Source organism: Pararge aegeria, chromosome 17 (assembly GCF_905163445.1).
Source record: "Pararge aegeria chromosome 17, ilParAegt1.1, whole genome shotgun sequence".
Classification (NCBI taxonomy): Eukaryota; Metazoa; Arthropoda; class Insecta; order Lepidoptera; family Nymphalidae; genus Pararge; species Pararge aegeria.
In genome coordinates this window covers 1,655,585-1,678,665 of record NC_053196.1, presented here as the reverse complement: position 1 = coordinate 1,678,665, position 23,081 = coordinate 1,655,585, and the positions used below count along the sequence as shown (strand labels likewise).

Sequence of the window (23,081 nt, the reverse complement as noted above, 5' to 3'; positions counted from 1 at the left end):
GAGATATTCGAAATCCGATCCGATTAGTCGAAATCTGGGTGTAAAATTGATTTTTTCGTCTTGATTCATTTGTTGGAACATTGAATCACTTTCACCGTTATTAATGTTGACTGTGTTTCCTGATTCATAACAATACAACAACAAGATATATTTAGATCATGTTCATAAAATTTTATAATCATTCTGTAAGATCTTGTACAAATAACATGCTGATGTTGGAGCTGTCCTATGAGCGTCATTTTATGATGCATTAGAGATATACTTGAACAAAAAGATTATTGCTCCTCTGCTTTCCTTGACGATAAAGTTTGGCATGAAGGCTTACTGATCAAAATAAAATTGCTCATACATTCTTTGGGATATTTAAATCCTATCTCTCTGATTGAATCTTCCAAGTCAAAGAAGATCACTACACCTCTACCTTTCATCTGATCGCTGCTGGAGTACCGCAAGGATCAGTCCTGCATCCAGTTCTCTTCATGATCTATACTAGTGACTTACCACAAACAGCTAATGTCACAGTAGCAACCTTCGCCGATGACACAGCTATCCTAGCCTGTAGTAGATGCCCCGAGGAAGCCTCAAAGATTTTTAAACATAGCTTAAATGAGATTGACAAATGGCTGACCCCATTCGGTCAGCCATTTGTCAAGATGAAAGCTAGTGTCACTAATTCTGTCCATGTAACATTTACATTACATAGAGGGCACTGCCCTCCTGTGTTACTACATAATAGTGAGCTCCCACAAAGTGACAATGTCAAATACCTGGGTGTGTATTAAGACCGAAGGCTCACCTGGAATAAGCACATACAAACAAAAAGACACAAGATGATCTACAGATACAGAGACTACAGATATAAAACCATCATAAAACCAATATGTACATACTGCCTCCAATTATGGGGCTTGGCGTGTGACACAAACACAAATATAATACAAAGAGCACAAAATTACATCCTAAAGCAACTCTATCCAATGTTCCATGGTATCTTAAAATAAGTGAGATCCATGAACATCTAAACATCAAAATTGTTAAGGAGGAAATAAAATGTAACAGTTTTAAGTACAAAACTAGACTTGCTAACCACCCAAATCACCTAGCGGTGCAACTTACTTTGACTGAAGTGGTTCACAGATTAAAAAGAGGGCATATATTAGATAGCCAAATGTGCCACATGGGGGATCTTCTCAATGGGGAAGCAGTCTTACCGTATCGTCATAACCACTTACAAAACATCTGCTCATAGTCCACCGACTGATTGCATGATAAAAAAGACAAAAAAAAATCATTGACATTTAATGATACAACTTTTGAAACCAAGAGTCATTTTGCATGGTGGTTAGTATTGTTTATATTATTGTATGCCTATTGAATGTTTCCAGTTTACTTATAAGTCAAATATATGAAGTTTTAGACATTGTACATGCGTCTAAACCTCGTGTAGCCATAAACATTTTCATGCAGCCATTTTACCTGTAGTTTAATTGACATACTTATGACCCATGGCCCCAGTAGCAAATTAATTGAAATCGCTATTTTTATCATAATATGTATTTATACAGTAATATCTAACTCTTTCTGATATTAACATCCCAATAGTAGCATACAATTTGTCATTCATAACGCCCACACAAAATCTATGCTGCTAAGTATATATCAAGATACACATACTATCTATGTAATGTGTAAACCTCTGGATACACTGACCTATGACAAGAAAATAGGGCTTATGTTAAGAGTTACACTTAAGGATTCAAGTTCCGTAATCAGTATTTTAGCATTAACTAATAGCTAATTGGTTCAATAGCATTAAGTTATTATTGTTGTTTGTGGTAATTGCTGTTATACGATTGTGTCATCTAATAGCTTTTTAGAAATGCACATTTCATAATATCCTTTGGTTATTTTCTGTAAGGTTATTTCCAGCAAGTAGCATGTATACTAAACATAAGATAAACTCTCGATAACTGTTTTAATGTCACCTTAGTACAAAAGTTTAGGGTGAAAGGATCTTAAATATCCAGCTGCCCATAGATGTGTCTGGATATTGAATTTGCGGTATCAGGCACCGTCTTATAACTATAACCCAGAGATTTGAATGTTAAATTATTCTAGACACCAATATTTATTTTATTTCTTACATAAGAATAGAGAATTTATTTCTGATCTAAGAATGTCTATTAAACTGCCGCATTAAAAGTTGTGAATCCATCATCTTCCTTCTAAACACATAATTAATAATATGATTATTTATTTAAAATATTGATTTATGTTCAAAATTTTGCTATCAAATGCAAGAAGGCTGTTTCCAATCTGACTGGTAGTTTAGGATGTACAAAGATAAAATAAAAAAATAACATAACAATCCCCTCTAAAGTATAACGTACCAAACAAACAAAGTATATTGGAATACACAAAAAAAAAACACACTGTCGTATTCATAACCTTTTCCTTCTTTCGAGTCAGTTGAAAAAGGAACGCTTCTGCTTATATTATAAGTATTAATTTAGCAACTGCCTCATTGGTCTAGTGGTACTCGTATGTATGACTACAGCTTTGGTTTGATCCCTGGGTGGGACCAATGAATAGTATTTGGTTTTCTATAAAGAAACACAGTCCAATCCTCTATTTTAAAAGCCACTATAGCCAAAATAGTGTGCAAACTTAAATTGTATACTTTATTTACAAAGCACATTTTATAGTGTTTAATTAATTCTTATCAAAATAAATATCCTTATTGCTTCTGATATTTAAAGTGTACAAACTTTATCTGTTAATTTGGATATATGGTTTGAAAGTTATCAACAATATTCTGTAACTAACATAGAGAAAATCCGCTATTGTATGTATATATATATATATATTACTATATATATATATATAGTAACGTACGACACATATATATATACGGCAACGGGCGAAACGAGTATTTATATAAATGCTTATATACATATCTACCTCCTTGAATGCAAAATGAGTGTAAAGAATGAGACAAAACGATCAAAAGTTGACTTGTTTCGTCCGTTGACGTCATGTTCCATACAACAAATGGAAGCTACCTAGCATAGATGTCGTTCCCCAGTCAAAAACATGTACAAAATCAATGCTACATTCGAGGAAGCTTGCGTTCAACTTATGCCTATAGATAACATATTTCCCGGACGCCACCATTGTGCCGGCCCGCGGTACGTTCCCATTGTTAACCTGACATCGCCGCGACACCAGCTATGTGTCGCGAGACCACACTGGCGACAAAAGCTTGCTGTGCGCTACACCAGTTACGTGCAGTTCATACCTGCACGAAAGCACTGCCTATCATAAACTTTTTTGTAACTGACTTTTAACACTTATGCCATCTTCCTGCTTATTGCCTACCTTGCTCAAAAGCACTGTTGCATACTTTACGCGGCATCGTACCGGAACGGTAAATCGCTTGGCAGCACGTCTTTTTCGGTAGGGTGGTAACTAGTAGCCACGGTCGAACCTCCTATCAGAAAAGCCAAAAACCCTCGGATTATCGGCGTCCCACTGCTGCTGGGGTCATTAAGAACGATGTTAAGTTAAGATATTATACTTATAATCCGACGTCACGCCACCGTTAATTAGAACGGGGTAAATGTATAGTAATTTACGTAAACATTGTGCGGACTAGCGGTACGTTCCCATTGTTAACATTACACTACCGCGCGACAACTACAATGTGTCGTGTAACCAAACTGGCGACAAAAATTAATATATTCAATTTCAATTTCTTTATTTGCAGATTGAGTTACATAGTTGGTGGGTACAATAATATAATAGTGCTACAATCGCCATCGATTGGCATGCAAATTGGATTTCTTAAAAACTATGTCTTTACAATGCTCTTTTAATTAAATTCTTATCCAGTATTTAAAATACTCCATATCATATTACTTATTGTTATCAACCTCGGACTATTAGCGTTTTATTGCTGGGCACAGTTTCCAAAGAACACAAAAAATCTCGTCTGCAAGTGAAAAATCTATTTATTGATAACATGAAAGAAAGAAAATGTCTTTAATACACACACAATATTTCAACGCTATAAACACACACTATGTAGGTTCTAGATGCCACCTGGCGCCTCCGCTTATTGAGCACATAACTCAATGCTAAAATAACAGAAACTATAATTTTCAAATATGTATTGGTTATCATCATATCGACTTACCGGCCCACTATAGGGCACGAGTCTCCTCCCACAATAAGAAGGGGTTAAGGCCATAGTCCAGCAGTGCGGATTGCGTACTCCACATCCCTATGAGAACATTATGTAGAACTCTCAGGCATGCAGGTTTCCTGATGTTTTCCTTCACTGCCGAAGCAAGTGATATTTTTAATACATAACTTAAAAAAGTTAGAGGTGCGTGCTCGGTTTCGAACTCGGGCCCCCCGAAAGTGAAGTCGATCTCCAACCCACTGCGCTATCACCGCTTCATTGTATTGGCTATGGCATTGTATAGACAGCCATTATTTTAAAATCTTCAAATTTATCTCGATCCGATTTTATAGATAGCACGAACAGCCCTTTTCTGCAGCACGAAAATAGTGGCAATATCAGCAGCATTACCCATAGTAAAATACCATACCTATGACATATACTGTGAAAGTTACTACATAAAACCTGCTAGCCTAGCAGTTTCTCTATCTGTCATATGACGTATCTACTTTACCGCATAGGCAGCAGAACTATGCCAGTTCGATAAATTATTTACACGAGGGTCCCAATGAAGTTTAGCATCTAACGTTATTCCTAGAAAATAGTAATAGTAGTATAGGAGAGAGGAATTTAGAGCTTGGACCCACCACGCCGATTCAATGCGAGCTAGCAGGCTTTCACGGTTGCCATAACATGTTAGTTATAATGACCAGGACTTACCGCTTAACGTGCTCTCTGAAACACCGAGGTTAACAGTGTTATTGACCTTCAAGGTTAGATGTAAGTGCTTCGTTACTTTTTTCGCTTCTATATTACTTTTTTTTCGGATTGTGAGGAGCTGATTAACCCTAATGATTTTAACAGCGTAACGCGGGCTTCTTGGCGAGCCTCGGAATGAGGCTCTGCCAGGAAGATCTTGAACCCTAGGGCTCGAAGAAGCGAAGGGATCGTCGGCCTGCGGGCGCCTAATGTGAGGCTCAGGCGACGAGTGTAAGGGTTACGGACGGTGATTAGTACGCACGCTTCCGAGAACGTGGTTCGAGATCACGTCCGGATGACGTTAGAAGTCGGGGACCTCGTCTTCGCCGGCGAAGACGCTGTGCAGAGGTTGATTGTGTGTTCTGATAGGGAGCATTGTCAATAGTAATCTGATCGTCAGGGTGGTGAAGGATATGTTTAGGCCTCCTCTAGTTGAGAGTGGCGCTAAGGTTGAGCGAGTAAAAAGAAGCCGCATCTATGAGAGGGTTTGGATGTCGGATAGACTTCTCAAAGTAAATTTCGAGAGTCTTGAAATATTGAGCAATAGTGGGGAGTTTAAGATCTCTGTGGAGATCGACGTTTTTATATTACTTGCATTTAAGGTTGCGGAATAAATAATTATATTTCCTTTCTCTCTATCTTTCTTTCACATCTTCAGCTTTATCATTTGTCTTATAGTTATCCATAAATCATGTAGCTCTATCTAGTTAGTGTAAGTGGCCCTGCCGTACTAACAAGAAGTAAAATCTTAATATATATATTTCTTGTGTGCGTGTGTATGTCACTGAACTCCTCCTAGACGGCTGGACAGATTTGAATGATTTTTTCGGTATGCGTTTGGGTGGCACCCTGGATGGTTTAGATTCACAAATCGGCCCGACAGATGGCGCTGGGGTCTGCTGGTAAATAAATAAATCATTATAGATAGTACAAAGATTTCCCCTTTTTAATGTTAGATGACGAGTTTATCATACAGAATTGGTGAACGATTTTTTATCGAGCGATGACTAATAAGTCTCTTGTGCGCCAAAGCTTTTAGCCACGTACAGTGTAGGCCGGTCAGCGATGAATAGGAAATTGTGAAAATCCCTCGTGTGCATTACATCGGCTACAGAGGGAGAGGGTCGGAGTACCGTGGGAGGGAGAGGTGGTCGGCTCGATACCCGCGGAAGGGCGGCCTGCCTAGAGTTTATATAATTTAGAGTAGAATGCCCCGCGAAATGTATTATGATTGGCTGTTCAGTAGAAATACTTTTGACCTTTAAAATCATACTCTTATTTATTCATTTAAAAGTGTATATACAAACTAGCTGCCCGCGTTCTTGGTTTGCGTTAAATACGGTTTCTTACAAATGCCGCGGAAACAGTTTGTTTTTTCGCGATCTTATCCTCTCTTAGTTAGTTTTAATAATGTAGGCATGTAGTATGTACTCTACATTATTTAAAACTAACTCTATGGCAGAAATTATTAAAATTGCTTGGTTAGGGCGAGAAGGAAGGACAAACCAACAAACACAATTTCGCAATTATAATATTAGTAAGGATATGATATCTTTCTCCTGTTTAATAGATGGAATGAACTAACGATAACTTTCGTCGGATATTGCCCGACGAGTTTCGAACCCATTCGGGGCTCATAGTAATGAGCTGTTTAAATTCTAAAATATGGAATATAAGCTAAGCTGTGATTGCCTAGTGCATATATAATATGAGGGCAAAAAGCAAAGAAATTGAAATATTTGTAATTAGACATGTCTAAAAATATTTTTGTGCACTTACATTTTTCATTGTGGGAGGGAACCCGTGCCCTGTAGTGGGCCGGTAACGGATATGATGATGAAAATGCAAACACTGGCTAACGAGATAGATTTTATTAATGTACCCAAAATCACTCCAAACTCAAAGTCGAAGTCAAAAATATCTTTATTCAAGTAAGCCTATAGGTGGCACTTTTGATGCATACATAAGAATTACATGGTAGTGAGATGATGGCGATAACCACATTCGTAAACTTAAAACTAAAGCTACGAGGGTTCCAAACGCGTCCTGGTCTAAGAAGAAGCCCACAACAAACTTAGCCGGGTGTTTTTATTTGTTTGTTATCACCATCTCACAATGTCATTTTAAATTATTAGAAGAACAGCCTGGTTAGAGCAATAATTTTTAACCAAGCTTTTTTATCGATTACGTAGTCCTTTATACTATGATAGGACTTTTCTATAAGCTTACGTTTAATACAAACTTTGAACTTTTTAAGAGACATCTCCAAGATGTCAATTGGTAGTTTATTGTAGAATTGTATGCAATTTCCTTTAAACGAATTATGAATTTTATGTAACCTAGTATATTGCACTGTAAGTTTATTCTTACTTCTAATGTTAAAATTATTGCAGTCACATTTTTTCATTAATTTAGAAATGTTTTCACTGTCATTATTTTAAAATCTTTAAATTTATTTCTCAATGACTCACATAACTGTCTCTTATTTTCGTTGCAACCCGTGCGAAGACGGGATGGATCGTTAGTGTGCAATGTTTCAAACAAAGCTCTCATATCATTAAATTAAGCTTTGGGTGTTTCGTGTTGGAATTATCATTTTCGCACAATCAATTTCACGTTGCGATAGTCGCCGATGAATTGGATCTATTATGAAATCACAGTGTTTACCGGTGCGGTGGTTTGTGTATAGATTATAGATTATGGACCCAGCACGGTTAATATTTAATTGATGCACTCAATAATTTTAACCAGGACTTGGGAACAGGTAAAAATTGAAATGGAAATTGTTTATTAGAATTATTGAGGTTCATTTGTATACGAAGCTGTGATAGCGTAGAGCTCGACTTCACTTTTGGGGGGCCAACTTCGAATTGCGAGGCCAAGCACGCACCTCTAACTTTTCTAACTTATGTGCGTTTTACTGCCATGGTGCTGCTGCACAGAGCTGAGTAGGTGACCCGTTGAAGACCCACAACGAAGCAACATAATAATTGTATTTTTTTCTTTTTCTCTGTTCTCTTGTTGTAGTATGTTGTAATTCATTTATTGTGGTTAATAAATATATATTATTATTATTTTAAGCATTTAAAATATTACTTGCTTCGACGGTGAAGGAAAACATCGTGGGGAAACCTGCATGCCTGAGAGTTGTACATAATGATCTCAAAGGTGTGTGGAGTCCACCAATCCGCACTGTGCCAGCACTGTGGTCTACGGCCTGAACCCTTTTCATTGTGGGCGGAGACCCGCGCACTGTAGTGGGCCCATAATGGGTTGATATGATGATGAACTAAATCTATCTATACTTCTAATAATATAAATAGGAAAGGTTTTACGGATGTTTGTTAATCACGCCAGAACAGCTGAATGGATCTGGATGATATTCAGAACCGAGACGGATTATAGTCTGGAATAGAAAATTGTCAACTTTTTATACTGGAAAAATAATATACGTTTCTCAAAGGATCGATTTTTGATAACGACTGTCAATTGCTCTTATTTCGTTCCAGATGGTGATAACAAAATAAATACCCGACTAAATTTGTTGTGGGCTCTTAGAACAGGGCGCGTTTGGAACCATCGAAGCTTTAGGTTTAAGTTGGCAACGAAGCATCCCCTTACAATAATGTAAACATATATTGTATGAACGCTTCATAAGTGCCAGTGATGGACCAACATGAATAAAGAATTTTTGAATTTTAATCACAATTTGACTAAGACACCGGGAAGGTATCTTTACATCGTTCGAGTCCCTACAGGACTGAAGTGTATCGATAATGCAGTCGGATTTTTATCAACTCAATGTCATGAACATGGTTGTTAATCGAATATAATTCTTGAAAACTATTTATAATAAAATAATAATTATTAGCGTATTGTGAGGAGGTTCCTCACTCTGGAGCCCCGACCGCCGTGCCGGTTGCTTGGGCATTCAAAAGCCCCGCAAGCGACGGGTGGATATTCTTCTTTTATAAATTATTAATAGTGTTGCTTTTATTACAAAAAAACATTGTTAAGAATATAAAAAAAAGAAAATTACTAAATTATATACTTATAATAAAATAAGCGTATTTGTATGAATCCTAAATCATTTTAAATATGAACTTATTGCTATCAAAAGATTAATTATTTACCCACTGTAACATTTGTTTTTTGTTTCACAGCAAAAGATCGATATATGTTTTTAAGGAAACACTTAAAAAGTTCTATATGAACGAAGACGCGGACAGCAACTATTTTAATATATACTAAAATAGGTAAGTTAAAACCGGCCGTTAGTGGGTAGGTATATAATAGCGTACGTTGGTGTACTAAGCGTTACGCTTCCTGGTTTCTAATATGCATTCCTAAGACGTCTAAATCGGCTTCCGACGTCTTCCCTGCTACCTATACTTGTTATCCTTGCCCGAAGCCAAAGGGAATAGCCATTTTCTTTTTACGCCTTCGGTTGTCGGAGAGATCGGTATGTAGCGAATATGGCCGTGAAATTGCACTTTCAAGTTTATTTTTTGGATTGAATATCTTAAGCGTACTACTGTATAGGTAGTAGTAAATATTGAATCCAAAAAATAATATGATACCAGCTGTTGCCTGCGGTCGCTAAATACTAGCCTCATAAGAAGGCTCAGAATCACCCAGCGGGCGATGGAGAGAGCTATGCTCGGAGTATCTCTATGTAATCAGAAATGAGGAGATCCGTAGATGAACCAGAGTTACCGACATAGCTCAACGAGTCTCGAAGCTGTAGTGGCAATGGGCGGGGCACATAGTTCGGAGAATGGTTGGCGTTGGGGTCCCCAGGTGCTGGAATGGCAGCCCTGCACCGGTAAGCGCAGCGTTGGTCGATCCCCGACGAGGTTTACGGACGACATTAGGCGCGTCGCAGGTAGCCGCCGGATTGAAGCGACACAAAACCGTGCTATTTGGAACTCCGTACAAAGAACCTATGTCCAGCAGTGGACATCTATCGGTTGATATGATGATGATGTTGTTGCCCGCGTCTTCGTACGCGGTTTTTTTTTATTTTAAATGAATCCTGCGGGAACCGTACATTGTCCCGGGATAAAAAGCAGCCTATGTGTTAATCCAGGGTATAATCTATCTCCATTCCAATACTCAGTCAAATTGGTTCAGTCGTTTTTGCGTGAAAGAGTAACAAACATCCATCCATCCATCCCTACAAACTTTCGCATTTATAATATTACTGTAGTATTAGTCCTACTAAAGAGATTTCCTGCAAGAAATCATTTGACAAAAAAGGTTCCGATGATTTGAGATCTTTTTAGAACTCTGTTTAAAAAGATAAAAATAGGCTAAAAGAGAATTGTTTAATATTTTAATAAACGCTCCACCCTCGTTCACCTACTATGCCCTGTCAATTGTATAAGCTGCTACTTTTGTATCAAATACTAGGTATTGTAAAGTCAAAGTTCAAGTATGGCACTTTTGAGGCGTACATTACCCAAAAAAACGTGTCATGTTCATATTAATTACGTAATAGTATATACAACGTGGAAACGAAAACCGAAATAATACTTCAGAGCCTTTATAGGTACATTATTTGCTGTCTGTGACACTTATCTGTGAAATCGAAACGCTATTAGTTTTTGTGTAAGCCATTGCCATCGCCATCGTTTTAACGATTCAGAAATCAGATACATCCCTAACATCACATTCAAAAGTAAAATAAGTACGCACGTATGCACGTTATCGATCTTTTATCTTGAATAGGGTTGTCATATTTAAATTCTTAGAATTTTATGAATTCGTTTGTATGGAAAAATTAATATGCTTGTTTTGATTTTATATTTTTAAAGGGTCATTCCTTATGAAATTTACTTATGCACTCTTCAACAAGTTTTAGTAAATCCGTTACACGTTGTATAGGTAGTAAAAAGAGAGATGATGGCTACATACATAAACTTAAAACTGAATACTACTATGGTTCCACCAGGGCGGTCTAAGAAGAATCCCACTACAAACTTAGCAGGGTGTCCTTGTTGTTAGCACAATCTCACAGTGTTATTTAATATGAAAAAACGCGGTGTACGGTACATGGTTAGAGCAGTAATTTACACGCAAGTTTTTTGAAATACCTAGGGTTCCAAACGCCAGAGTGGTCTAAGAAAAATCCCACAACAAACTTAGCAGGGTGTCCTTGTTGTTATCACTATCTCACATTGTTGTTTAAAATGAAAAAAAAAGCAACATGGTTAGAGCAATAATTACACGCAAGTTTTTTTTACCGATTAAGTAATTCTTTATACTATAAGCTTGCGTTTGTCTTTATGTATTTAAGTAATGTTTTCTATAAGCTTACGTCATCATAATCATCATTGTCAACCCATTTCCGGCCCGCTATGAGAGGGGTTAGGTCGGAGTCCACCACACTGGTCAAGTGCGCATTGGTGGACATTTTGAGACACGCTTTTGAGAACGTAATGGAGAACTCTCAGGCATACAGGTTTCCTGTGAATGTATTCCTTCACCTTTAAAGCGAGTGATATTGAAAAAAATGTTTATACCTTTTAAAAATAGCCTGAGAAATAATTAATTATCAACTTTTTGTGGGCGTCGCTAACACGATCTGCGTAGACGTTCGACGTTCAATGTCGATTTAAAGTCGGCCTTCTTACTGTAGAACCGGTGACTGCTTCCTTGTCGCCACTGAGGCCGCCTGCGTTGACCCTTAAGTCTTTACATAGCAAACTGACACCAATAGCTTAGCGAAATAAATTCCCGTCCGATTTCGTGTAGTAGCGCGCACATTCCTTGCCGTCTTTGCTTAACGCCGTTTAGCTAGCATGCAGTACGACAAAACGCAGTTTATCGTCGGTACACAAGGCTTCTACCTTCTAGGAGAAGCTGCCGGTAACAGGAATTTGTTACCTATGCATATGAATCTTAGAAGTAAGAAATAAACTTCAAAGTTTATAGAAAACTTAAGCTTATAGAAATACCCTTTTATAGTATTAAGGATTAATTAAACGATAAAAAACTGGGTTGGGAATTGCTCTAACTTCATAGTTAAATATTAACTAACTGTGAGATGGTGAAAACAAAGAATACCTGGTTAAGTTTGTTGTGGGCTCGTCTCAGATCCTACGTTTCCAACCCTCGTAGCGTTAGGTTTAAGTGGGCGAACGTAGTAATCAATACCACCTCACAATAATGTCAACATATTATATGAATGAACGCTTCATAAGTGCTTGTGATACGCCTACATATATAAAGAATTTTTGAATTTATTTGCTAATATGGTTTGAATCCACCAAACCGCACTGGGCCGGCGTGGCCGGTGGATATGATGATGATTTAAAAGGCTACAAGGCTAAAATTATTTAAGCTATTTTTATTTGTATAAAATTGTTTGTTGACCTAAGTTACTCAAAGCGAGTGTTTCTATACTGTACGATCGCTAAGCTATGTTCTTACCCTCGCCATTCTACCATTCTACGGAGGGGTTTGGGGGGGGGCTGAGGAGGTAGGGGGGTGCCGACGTCAGTCCATTGATCGTCTGACGTCACGCTGCAGGAAGCGTGCCCTCAGTCGGGGACTTCGGGTGACTGTGACAATATAGTTAGTTTAAGAATACGAAACTATAGGCCCACTGTAACATGCCTTAGATTAAAGAACTTTTTTGTCACGTAGACCACTAATGTGTAAGGTTTTGGGTAGACCCCCTTTTTTGTTAGGGGGGAAATGACAAATGCTCACCACTCTATTTGGGATATTTTCCCATGCACCAATTAAAAACTACAGGACTTGGTTCTTTTTGATTTTATTTCTCGAAATTCAAAATTCATTTATTTCTAGTACGCCTACTTTATAAGCACGTTTGAAACGTCAAGTATGGCTGTTTTTAGTCACTCTACCACCGGTTCGGAAGGCAGATTCTACCGGGAAGAAGCCGGCAATAAACTCAGCAGTTGCTCTTTCCAACATCAACATTTACAATCATTTTAACTTAATAAAAGTAAAGAGCGCTACGCGATGATGTTTTCTAAGATGTCAGTTTATATTATACCCACTCAATATTGTGTTGAAACGCTCATTCGAATTTTAAATTCATTTATCTGCTTAAAAACATTACAAAATATTTTACATGTTTAATCGCAGTGTACGACATGCAAATCTTAAAGTATCTAGGTAAATAATTTTTTTATAATAATAAATTAATTAATTCGTAAAGACGTCTTTATCGGTAGGGTTGTACCAAGCCGCGGCCAAAGGGCTACCATGGGCTAAGCATATATCCGAAAAAACTATTCAAAAGTTATAAATACTCCAATTGCCATTACTGAGGATTGAAAAATAACTTTTGAATAAAATAGCTTTTTTGATTAAAGATTAAATTATTAAAATCGGTTCAGCAGTTTTATAGTTGATCCAGATGTTAACTGGCGGGGGTGATCACTTAACATTAGGTGACCCACTAGCTCGTATGCCCGCTATTAATATAAAAGAAAATACTTAATATACTACGGCCATATTCTATCGCCGTCTAGCCACAAAGTAAACGTAGCTTGTGTTATGGTTATTAAGATGCCTGGTGAATTATTTATGAATAATATACATAAATGCTTATAATATACAGATAAACACCCAGACACTGAAAAACATATATGTATTCATACAAACATTTGCCGTTTTTAATATTCATTAACTTCAATTGTTGTTGTTTTATTCTTATGGATTAAAGTTAAAACCATTCCATTAATGGAAAGCCAAAATTAAAGACACAACTTGCGAGTTGCGAGACAAGTGGATCTTTAAGATCCACTGTCCTCGATTTTGACCCCTATTTTATTTTCGCTGACATTGACGCCTTTCAGGTCAGTGCCGTCCCCTGGGGGTCTATATAGAGCACTTAGGGTTCATTGTACTAGTTAATCAAATAGAAATATCCATATTTAAAGTTATATTGAGACGCAATTAAATAAATAAATATACTACGACAATACACACATCGCCATCTAGCCCCAAAGTAAGCATAGCTTGTGTTATGGGTACTAAGATGACTGATGAATAATTATAATATGAATAATATACATAAATACTTATTATATATAGATACACACCCAGACACTGAAAAACATTCATGTTCATCACACAAACATTGTCCAGTTGTGGGAATCAAACCCACGGCCTTGGCTCAGAAAGCAGGGTCGCTGCCCACTGCGCCAATCGGCCGTCAAATAACACACAAATGAGCTGTAATGCTAGAAGAAGTAATGCTGCCAGCATCTTATGCACTTATCCTCGCTGCGGTGGTTTCGAAGACGTTTTAGATTTTATTTAGTTTTATTGCAGCAAATAATTTATTATTGTTTATGAATATTCCAATGGCAATCTTTAATAATCAATAATAAACATTGTTTCGAAGCCAAATAAAAATACAAATATAGGTGATACAGTAAATATTTATTAGCATGGATGATGTCCATTATGCAGCAGATTTTCTCGACTGTGACACATCGGAAAATGTCCAACGACCCTTTTGTAATTTATGTGCGCCTTCCATTTTTTACTACCAGCTTCGTAAGGGCTAGTTCATAAACTCGCATTTATTGTTTTTCGTTTAAAGAAAATTCCAAATTAATTTATTTCAATAAGCACTTTTGAAGTCAAGTCAGTCTGTTTTTAGTGACTCTACCACCTGTTCGGAAGGCAGCAGATTGTTCTTTTAAAACATCATTTTACAGTTTACAATCTTTTATATTTTCTATCTTGTGAGAGATGAGAGCGAAGCCTGCTTCCAAGCAGACTTGTCGTTTAGAAATTCATCAATTGTATAGTAACCACGATTTTTTACATCTGTTTTAGCACATTGTTTAAACTTATGCATTAGCGGGCCCAAAATTACCTTGGGAATCATATTCTAAAAGTACATTCTCAATCCCACAAATGACTTATGCACATTTCGCAAACGATATGCAGATGTTAATAACTTATATCCATTTATAGGAAGGCGGTTGTTTATATCCACTTTTAGTTTATAAAGAGTGATGTTTTGTCTTAAAAATCCTATATATATATATTTAGGATTATATATATATATATATATATTAGGGTGGCGCAAAAAAAACGACTATTTTTTTTTTTTGAGTCTCTGATGAAAAAATGTTAGTTTTTGATGTTTTAAGAGCCATCTCCAAAGGACAGCTCAAAAAAAAATTTTTAAGAGGTCACTCCAAATTTTTTTAAATTTCGAAAATCGTCGAAAATCGATTTTTTTTTTTTTAATTTTTTTTCTCGTTACGGTATAATTTTATAGACCAAAAAAAAATAAGTTTCTGAAAGTTTCAGTTAAAAATTTTAATTTTGAAAGGTCGCTCATAATTTTTTTTAATTTATTAGTAAATGACTTTAGATTTTTTCGAGTGACCTTTTAATATTAAAATTAAAATTCCGGCCATTTTTTTTCCTTTATTTAGTACAATAATCTATAAAAAATAAAACGACGTTTTTCGAAATTAAAAAAAATTTGGAGTGACCTCTTAAAAATTTTTTTTTGAGCTGTCCTTTGGAGAGGGCTCTTAAAACATCAAAAACTAAAAATTTTTCATCCGAGACTCAAAAAAAAAAAATAGTCGTTTTTTTTGCGCCACCCTAATATATATATATATATATACGTTATTTACGTATAATACGTTATAAATAAATTTGGAGGCTACCTATCTTAAAATACACCCATTTCTTAAAATTTCTAACAGAGGGATTCACGTGATTTGAATTTATATGTAGCTCTTTTCTGCAATATGATTATCGTTTTTAATATCTGAAGCTTTGCCACATAGTACACAGGAGAAGAAAGTCTGTAAAGGAAACTTATAAGAAGATCAGTCAGTGCCTAAATGCGATTATGAAAGGTGCGTCGGATTCATCGAAGCTTTAGTTTTAAGTTAAAAAAATTAGTTATGGCCAGTGGCGTGCACTGGGTTTCTTACCAGGGTTGCATATGGTATGCATATACAGCAGAAAAATTGCATAAATGGCAAAAATCGTCCTCCTACAAGAGCTATATACCAATTTTAGGATAAGCAGTTCTTTTGTGCATGTATGAAGTGCACGCCACTGGTTATGACCATCATTTCACTACCAATTTTTGTATGAAGTGTAACTTGTAAGCAACAGAAGAGCCATCTATAGGCCTATTTGAATAAAGACTTTGAATTCGAAGATGATGTTATTATCGTGAAACATTTTTTGCGAAGTGAGCACCCGCCCTACAACGATCACTGATTACACGGACGCGCTAGGATAATTCGATAGAAACGTCGCTTCCCACCCCGACAGGTTTAATCCGATATCGAGAACCTGGAATTTTTAATAGCCTTTCACGTTATATATATCGCCGTAATTTCGTACGGAAAGCTTCGGTCGTTCTAAGACAGGCATTTTTGGTATCCTAGTAGCAGTTAGTGAATACCTAGACTGACTGCGTCACACCGCCCACGTTATTACTTTGTTTTCGCTCAGCGTTGTTTCTGACTTTGCTCGGCTCGGCTCCTAAGGCTCGTAACGGGGTTCTGAATTGCTAATAAAATTTCTCGAAACTATACAAAACAAAAATATATTTTAAATCCGGCTGGTAGTTCCAGAGAGTCGGGTGAAAAAAAGGGGGGAAACATTTGGTTTGGATCATCTTTTTTCGTCTGTAAGATAGCTTAACTATAGATTACGAGATCCTAAGTTCAATTCTTGGGTTGGGACAAATCTGTGTTTTTGAACGAGAATTGTTAATTGAAAATTTGTGTTTCGTGTTTTATTATTGCTGTTAAAAATATTCGCATCTGTTACCAATCGGTGTTAGGTGCTAGGATTAAATATCACTTATTAATTGGAACTGGTTGAAGGTAAATAACGTGAGGAAACCTGAATGTTCTCCATAATGTTCCCAAAGGCGAAGTCTACCCATCTGAACTTGTCCAGCGTGGTGAACTACGCCCTAAACCCTTTTCATGGTGACGTTATTACCCGTCAACGTTTTTCGCAAAAGTTAAACCTGTGGCGATTCCCAAAAAACCCCATAGAAAATATTGCTGGTCGAAACAAAAGCAACGTGAAATCCAACAGGCAGCAGTAAGCCCCTAAAGTCGACACGTGCCTTTTATGGATCCATTAGGGACTTCCAAACCGGGGGTCAGAACTCAGGTCATATTGCACTTCATAAATAAATGTAACGAACCTCCTAGCTTTGATGTTGTTTTTATTATTTATAGATCATGCTTTTGATCCGGTTTTAATGTCGGCCATTGATTTTTTACACAGGAAATATTTTAGTGACAATATGAGATAAAAATAAAAAACAGGTTTAGTTTTTGAAGGCTCACTTCTTACACCACAGCTCTTATGAAACCCGCATGGCATAAAATTTAAGTTTTCAATTCACCCTTATCTTACTGCCTGTACTGTAAAAAATATGACGTATCATAAGTGCCTTTTTCTTGTTGTTTTTCTTTAACAGAATTTTAAGTCTCGTAAAGAAAAACAACTTTTTTATTTTAAATACTGGATAGAAGCCTGGCGTTACTTTGTGAAATTCCATGATACATTATGTAAATTAAGCTTAATTTGCTATAATCCGTTTCGATTCGATACAAAACCGGAGCATCCTAAGGAGATGACTTTCGTGCGTAAAGGGTACTTTGTGAAGTACTGTTGTTGTGTGGAGTGTAAAGATTGAAGTAATTATAAATTGCACCATACTCCGCGAAAAGTAGGAGAATCTCTCCTACTTTTCGCGGAGTATAGCAAATTAAACTTTCTTTTTATACTTTTTTTTTTACCAACGCATAATCGAATCTGAAATTTGCATCATCAGTAGTCGAACATTCTAACCACTTAACCAACGAGGCGGTTAAACGTGACGCGTTTAGGCTAAATAAACTCCATTCTCTAGAAGCAAACAAGTATACACGTGGAGCGGAGTCGCAAGGAAATGAGGAAAAGGTGTTTCCATTCATTTGTTGAGACGCGGAGAGAAAGGCTTGTCACCTGAAGCTGTTATAAAAATAGAACGTACTTATTTGGTTTCGCGGTACCTACGGTAAACAAAACAATTGTTTCAGCGCGGTGGCGAAATGAATTTCGAAATGGCATGTATTTAAACGCTTACCAGAAATTTTATTATAGTACTTACCGGGAAAAAAAACAAATGCCTGCTTAAATTGCTGAATTTTATTCGAAAACTATTTTAAAATTATTACTTTTACGTATCCGTGTGGACATACGTAAAGAGTGAAATAATTTAGACACAAACAAATCGTAGACATCAAGTGGCATAATAACAGGGTTTTAAATTTGTCTTTCATACTAACAATGTTTGAGGTGTTTGCCTTCCATCATGGTCTGTGTTGTATGCTTTTATGTGCTAAACAGTTTCCTTACTACTGCACTACATTATCACTTTACGCATACCTGTTTATGCTATTTTTTAAATGAAAACTTCTAAAGTATCATTAAACGATTTTTGTTAAGGAAAAAACACAAAGGAACAGCGAAGAAATCTAAAAAAAAACCTCGCCACTTCAGATTACTTTCAATAGACGGCCTTTTTAAAGCGGCAAGGAGATAACACTGTCATCTAATTTTTCTGTTATTATATATAATGTGTCAATATTTTTAGTCTCAGTTAAATTATGACGAAAATTGCGCGCTATGATCTCGTAGCACTTTCGTAGCACATGCTACGGCTATTGACCAAGTTAACATGTACATCCAAACTATGTGTTTAAGTGTGTTTGTTTGTATATTTGTACTTACTTTACGCCCAACCACCAGCCAAGCTAGCGTTTTTTTTAAGCTAGCTTTGTTACACAGCGTTACTTGAAAGGACGGTGAGTAACATAGGATACTTTTGGTCCTAAAAAACATCAAATATACCCAAGGGAGGTGTATAGGAACTTTCGTATTCTCACACCACAAATTTCACATCCTGACGTAGCAACGATATAATACATACGACGATAATATAAACTACTTATTGCCCGCGAATAACACGGGGCGCAGCTAGTGTATATCCAGTTAGCATGGCCAACGCAATTTACAGTTCAAGACCTAATACCTGCCACCTCGCTAGCCTATATTAAAACTGGACACGATGCTATCACTTGGTTTTTGAGGTGTTGGAAGTCAAAAGGGAACCCAGGGTGATAAGCCCAGTGGTTAGGACTACGGCTTTGCTTTCGCGGGGCCGAATCCTAATCCCAACACGCACTTCTAACTTTTCTAAGTTATGAGCGTTTTTAGTTACAGGTTTTAGTTTTTAGATATTTTATCACTTACTTTAACGGTGAAGTAAACCTGCATGCCTGAGAGTTCTCCATAATGTTCAAAAATGCGTGTGAAAGTCCACATATCCGCACTGGTGGACTACGTGGTGGACTACGGCCTAAACCCTTCTCTGTGTCTCTTCCCGTGCCCTGTAGTGGGCCGGTAATGGATCGATACGATGAAGTCAAAAATTTACAATTCATTTATATCTAGTAGGCAACTTTACTAGCACTTTTGAATCGTCAGCATGTCAAAGTCAAAGTCAAAAATACCGCCGGTTTAGAAAGCAGATTCTACGGAGTCTTAAGCCGGCAAGAAACTCGGTTATCAAGTTCGGGTGAATCAAGTTAAAACAGTGGTAATCTTCCCCTGCAGACCCAATATGTTACCATCGTTTAAAAATATCCACTTGACATTGATCATGGATTTTTGGCTATTGCTATTTATTATCGTACTATAAAATGGTTAATGGTTTGTTATTGCTGCAAGATGTTCCCATGTGATGAAGCGTATATACCGCGCCATTGCTATAATAATAATAATAAACCTTCTTTAGGCCAAAAATAGTTGTACGCAGAGTTTTAGATTAAGTATAAAAAACATTGCGTTTTAGATTTATAAATAAACAAACATATAACTGTAATGCGTTGATCCATACTAAATGTACAAAAGTGGTTATTAAAGATGCGATGCGGTGCGGTCAGTCCCGTCAGTGCGTTACTACCTTAATATTGGGGTGGTTCATTCATTCATTCATCAGCAACCGATAGACGTCCACTGCAGGACATAGGTCATTTGGGAGTTCCAAACTCCACGGTGTTGTGCCGCTTGAATCCAGCGGCTACATGCGACGCGCCTAATGTCGTCCGTCCAATGAATGGGGTGGTTAAGAAAAGAGAAAATAAGGAAAATCCCTAAAGTAACAGGCGAAAAATCGGTGGTATGAAATTGATCGGGTATTTTAGTAGACATATTATAGTAATTTGTCTACATTTCGAAGCAATTAAAATAACACTTGTTTCAATGATGAAAACCTGCATTCCTGAGAGTTCTACATAATGTTCTTAAGGGCGTGTGAAGTATACCAATCCGCACTTTGCCAGCGTGGTGGACTAAGGCTACCCTTCTCATTCTGAGAGGAGACCTGGGCCGGTGATGGTTTGATGATGATGATATTATTATTATTTATTTATTCAGAAGTCAAAGTCAGAGTCAAATATTTCTTTATTCAAATAGGCACATAGATGGCACTTTTGATGCGTACGTTACATGTAAAATATGACATAGGAGTGAGTTGATGGCGATAAATAAATTTGTCAACTTAAAACTAAAATTACGAGGATTCCAAATGCGCCCTGGTCCAAGAAGAAGCCCACAACAAACTTAGTCGGTTGTTATTTTTTTTTGTTAACACCATCTCACATTGTCTTTTAAAACTATTATAGAAGCAATCTGGTTAGAGCAATAATTTACACCCAAGCATTTTTATCGTTGACGTAGTCCTTAATACTATAATAGGACTTTTCTATAAGCTTACGTTTAATACAAACTCTCAACTTTTTCAGAGAAATCTCCAAGATATCAACTGGTAATTTACTTTCCTCTGATTTATCTTGAATGTTTTTGGCATTTACCAAGGTTAACTGGTAATTTCTTATGTTGAGGTCGCATTTTATAAATTTTTTTGCAATAAAAATTAAAAAAAAATCCGAACCAGTGGTGTCACAACAAAAAAAAACCGTCTTGACGTTTCAAAAGAGCCTCTAACGTAGGCAAACTTGAACTAAAGTAGCAATTCTATTTGTGTAAGAATATAAAGAAAACGTTTTTCCCTTGAAAGCGACGTTTATTTATATAATTCCTTCGGCACCATATCTGTGCGTCATTTATTCTTTGCCGAGGGTCGGAATGGGGTTACTTTTTCGCGCAACCCGGCGCGCATACAGCCCGCCAGTCCGACCGTGCCGCCCGCCCAAAACCCACGTCACCTCTCCATTTATCTATTTAAAAAAAAAACGGACTCATAACGTGTTTTTTAGTGACAATAATTGATGAAAAGTGATCATTAGTGGCTGTGTCTACCTAGGTTTTCATTTACGGTGAGTTGGCGGTTTTATTATGGAATGTAGTGCCCAAAGTTGGCGCTAGATGGCGTTCTTCCGCCGCGTCCGTAATGCAGTCGTTATGGTTATGTGGATATTTTAGGAATTAACTTCATTACGTAAGATAATATTTTAAAACACTAAATTAACAACCCTGTTTGTTCATTAATGTGGAAATGTAGCACTTTGCATTACATATTTAATTATTGCCCGTAGTTCAACCAATCGATTGGATATTTTTTTGTGATGACATCTATATGTATATATGTACATGGACGCATTGGAAATTAGATTAGAAGAAATTCGATTTAAATACAATGTTCTGTAGTAGTCTTGCATAATTGTAGTTAAGTACATAATGTGTATATACCGAGTAGATACTGTTAGTGCCTTGTGCAGGCTTTAAGTTAAATTATTTAGCTCTACCTAGGGTTGCCACTGGCTAACAATTTAGGTTTTTTAAAACTAATATTCGAGAGTAATTCTATATTTAAAAAAAAAGCTATGATTGAGGTTTATATTAAGTAGGTATATGCTGGGAGCTTAGTTTTTTTGTTAAGTTTTCTTGTATTCTTTTATAATCTGAGAGAAGTAAAACTATTGATACTGGTTTTAGAAATTAACCGATTGTTACCGGTATTTGCGCGGCATGTAATATGATGGGATTATAATCCCTAACAATCTATTTTTTTTTTATAAATTCTCAGTAGCCTGTAACGTGGTTAAGCTCTTTATTTCTCTCTTCATGAGGGAGACCCGAGCTCAGCATGAATTGATGATTTATAAATAAATATAAATAAGTATACTACGACATTTCACACATCGCCATCTACGCCCCAAAGTAAGCGTAGCTTGTTTTATTGGTACTAAGATGACTGATGAATATTTTAATGAATAATATACTTTTAAAAACCCAGACACTGAAAAACATTGGTGTGGAAACATGAGTGGGAGTCGAACCCATGGCCTTGGGCTCAGAAAGCAAGGTCGCTGCTCACTGCGCCAACCGGCCGGCAATTTGAAAAGTATCTGAATGAAAAAGTATTAAAAAAAAAGATACTTGTGGTTAGTAATTTGGAAAATATAACTTTTAATTAAAATATATTCAAAAATTGTAACAGTTTAAACATAAAACAAAAGTATATAAAGGAAAGTACTGAAGTAAGTAAAGTATAAAGTATAATTATTTGAATTCGATAGTCCTAATAGATGAGGACTAACGAGTTAAAATTATATACTACTAATTACTTGTCTTTATTATAATTTTTTTTCTGTGATAAACAAACAAAATAAACCAATCTTACTCTCCATGGTTATGCAACGTCCAAATTTCGATGGACAACGCTAGTTTCGTGAAAAACTGGAAGGCTTGAAACTTGTTAATGAAGAAATCTGACGGTACAAAAGCTTACCAGACCTTTCTTATTATCATAAGGCCACTTGAGCAGACCTTTCAATCTCTAAATTGTATAAATCTAGGGATAAAATTGCCGTTTTGAAAGTATTCATGACAAATATATTCCTGAATAAGATACGTAACTTAACCATGCTGAAAATACTGGCCCTAAAAACTAAATTAAATTTCGACCGTTATTTAATTAACTTTATTTCTACAATAGGAAAAATTATATGAAATGTAACAGTCATTTTATAAAGTGGGTAAATAAATAAACTTTTGATAACGATAAATTCGTATATTTTATTTTACAGATACACAGATATTTTATAAAACAGATTAGGATTTTTATAAAAACGCTAAT

General features: G+C 36.4%; 1 protein-coding gene across 1 annotated transcript in view; it reads left to right on the top strand.

The window, feature by feature from the left end:
• LOC120630977 (stress-activated protein kinase JNK) overlaps window positions 1–23,081 on the top strand; it is a 143,013-nt gene that overhangs the window by 302 nt on the left and 119,630 nt on the right. The window lies entirely within an intron of this gene.